General features: G+C 44.8%; 1 pseudogene across 1 annotated transcript; it reads left to right on the plus strand.

Moving 5' to 3' along the window:
* Window positions 1-1,393: 1,393 nt before the first annotated feature.
* On the plus strand, window positions 1,394-2,090 carry LOC309863101 (large ribosomal subunit protein eL15 pseudogene; annotated as a pseudogene). The gene has a single exon. The product of its transcript is annotated as a large ribosomal subunit protein eL15 pseudogene (transcript).
* The last annotated feature ends 1,293 nt before the right edge of the window (window positions 2,091-3,383 follow it).

A 3,383-nucleotide genomic window follows, 5' to 3' on the forward strand; every position in this document is an offset into this window, starting at 1 on the left:
TGGTCCTTGTCTCCAGTAAGTACCACGGAAGGGTTCAGAGGAAGAATATGTCTGGAAGTAACTCAGACGACTCAGAGCAGCAGAAATACATACGTGCAGGAGAGAGGACACAGATTTTTCACCCCGATGAAACTAATGAAAATAAAAATACTTAAACCTAGTCATGTTTGTAATGATACTTTCCGTAGGTACTGGGAACTCGGTAAGCAGGTGTCTATATGGAAAAAGCTAAAAGTGACCCCATGGGGGCGCCTGGGGGCCTCCATCCGTTGGGTATCTGCCTTTGGTTCAGGTCCTGAGCTTGGGATCCTGGGATTGGGTTCCCACATGGGGCTCCTTGCTCAGCAGGGGGTCTGCTTCTCCCTCCCCCTCTGCCCCTCCCCACCACTTCTGCTCTCTCTCTCTCCCATTGGTCTCAAATAAATAAAATCTTTAAAAATAAATAAATAAAATTGACCTCATGCAAAAAAATCTTCATGGTCTCAGGATAAGAAAATATCTCTTAAATGGTACAACATTATGTACTAAGTGTAAACAATTCTAAGAACTTCAAAGCTTTTATTCATCAAAACATCACTCAGACTGCAGAAGGTGCTCGTACACATGTCATCATCCAACAGCTATGCGACCATAACACATAAAGAAATTCTTACAAGAAAGAGTGAACAGGAACCTCACAAAAGTGGACACTAATGTAATGGCCAATAAACACACACAAGTGCTCTGTGCATCGTTTGTGAGCGGGATGGGCCCATTAAAGTCTCGTGATGTCGTGTGACACACCCATGGGGCAGCGGCACAGAGAAAGACAGGGAACACCAGGGCAGCAAAAGATTGGAGCAGAGACCAGTGGTTAATGTCTAAGGAGACCCTCCAGAGGGGAAGGAGCCCAGTTTGGCAGTGCTGGCCAGTTTCAATGGTGTAAATAATCCCCACATGGCTGACGGCAAGGTGCCACTTCACGTCACTACTGGCAGAGCTGAGAACCATGTGTGTACGGAGCTCTTGTGAGTCCTTGTGAGCCGGCCCTGGCCACCGCTTGGGGGAGGCCAGGCCTCCCACACGTGGCTGGGGGCTGCGTAGAGAGGTGCTGGAAGAGGATTTGGCAATACCTATAAAAGCTAAACATATTGCACACCTCGAAATGCCACCACCCCCAAGCAGAGACCCACACATGTTCACCAACAGACATGCACAAGCATGTTTAGCAGTGCTACCTGGAACAGCACTGAACTAGAAATGACCCAGATGGCCGCTGACGGTAGGACGTTATATTTGCACACAAGGAAATAGTCTACAAATGAGACGAGTAGCCTACCGCCTCACACAGCTCTAGGAATGAGCTTCCTGAACACAGTGTCGATCAAGGCAGCCAGACGAAAGGTACTCACTGCATGATTCCTCTATGTGAAGTTCCAAGCAGACAGAATGAATTCGTGGAGTTAGAAATCAGGACGATGGGTCTTTCCTTCCATTGGCAGCCATCAGCTCAAAGGTATTCAAACAGGTACATCCAGGAGCTATGGAGGAAGAAACAGTCCAATGTAATGTGCTTTGTTCTCAAGGTGCACGCTGGCAGGACCACCAGCTCTCTGGGCTCCACTGGCCCCCTGCCCAACCTGACCTAATAAAGTACACAGACGAGGGTACAAGGCCAAGCAAGGTTATGTCATCTGTCAGATTCTTGTGTGTCACGGTAGCTGCAAACACCCAGCTCCTAAGGGTGTGACCTAGAGCAAGCCTGTCCATCATGGTGCTAACAGCTCAAGTTTGCCCAAAGCCTATAGTCTGTCACAGAAAAGCAAGCTGGACACCATAGTGGGGCTCTAAGACTCTTGAAATCTTACTGGATCGGCAAAGATTCCATGTACAAATGCATCCAGGTTATCTTCATCAATCCATTTCATAAAGCTATCAGAAGAAATTCTGACACCCAGGAGAGCACCAGACCAGTCCACAAGCATAGGGAGATGCGAGGACTGACATATGCAGGCCCTGAGAACATGGCCTTGGGAACAGTCCCAAGTTCCACCACATCACTAGTGGTTCTCACAGTATGGCATGGAGAAGATAAAATACTCTCCAGCTAATGTAAGTAAGTGCTGATATAAGTAATGTTCATCAACAATTTAGGAAAGAAAAAAAAAAGAAAGAAAGAAAGAAAGAAAGAAAGAAATGAGGATGAGGACAGTGGTTTTCTCTGGGGAAAACAGAAGTGCTGGGAGGTGGCACCAGCTGGGCTGATGATACTCTTATTTCTTGACCTGGAGCTGGACACACGAATTTCATTTTGTGACAGGTGGTACACTCATGTTCTATACATTTTTCTGCAAGTCTGCTATGGTTAGATTTTAAAGAATGTGAAAAATCATGAAAATTTTTATACACTAAAAAAGAAGAATCCAGGATGCCTGGGTGGCTCAGTGGGTTAAAGCCTCTGCCTTCGGCTCAGGTCATGATCCCAGGGTCCTGGGATTGAGTCCCACATCCAGTTCTCTGCTCAGCAGGGACCCTGCTTCCTCCTCTCTCTGCCTGCCTCTCTGCCTACTTGTGATCTCTGTCTGTCAAATAAATAAATAAAATCTTTAAAAAATAAAATAAAAAATAAAAAAGAAGAATCCAGGGCACCTGGGTGGCTCAGTAGGTTAAAGCCTCTGCCTTTGGCTCAGCTCATGATCCCAGGGTCCTGGGATCAAGTCCCGCATCAGGCTCTCTGCTCAGCAGGAGGCCTGCTTCCATCTCTCTCTCTGCCTGCCTCTCTGCCTACTTGTGATCTCTGTCTGTCAAATAAATAAATAAAATCTTTAAAAAAAAAAAGAAGAATCCAAAAAAGAAATTAAGGAAACAATCTCATATATAATAAGGCCAAAATGAATAAAATACTTAGGAATAAACTTAACCAAGGAAGTGAAAGACTTACATCGAAAATAACAAAGCACTGCAGAAAGAAATTAACAAAGACATACTAGAAAGATGTCCCATGTTCATGAACTGGAAGATGAAATATCAGTAAGATAACAATACTACCGAAAGCAATCTATAGATTAATTGCAATCTGTATCAGAATCTCAACAAGACATTTGGCAGAAATAGAACAATCCATCCTGAAATTTATGTGGAATCTCAATGGTCAAAACAATCTTGAGAAGGAAGAACAAAGCAGGAGGACTCAGAGCTCCTAAATTCAAAACTGACTACAAAGTGGGTACTGACATCAAGACAGACATAGAGACAAATGGAATAGAATAGAGAGCCCTGGTGTAAACCTTTAGACATGTGGTCAAATGACTTTCAACAAGGGAAAAGGAAAGGACAGTCTTCCCACAAATGGTGCTGGGGAAACTGCACATCCCCGGGGAAAAGAATGATGTTGGAGCCCTAGC

This window comes from Mustela nivalis (assembly GCF_964662115.1).
Source record: "Mustela nivalis genome assembly, chromosome: 4".
NCBI lineage: Eukaryota > Metazoa > Chordata > Mammalia > Carnivora > Mustelidae > Mustela > Mustela nivalis.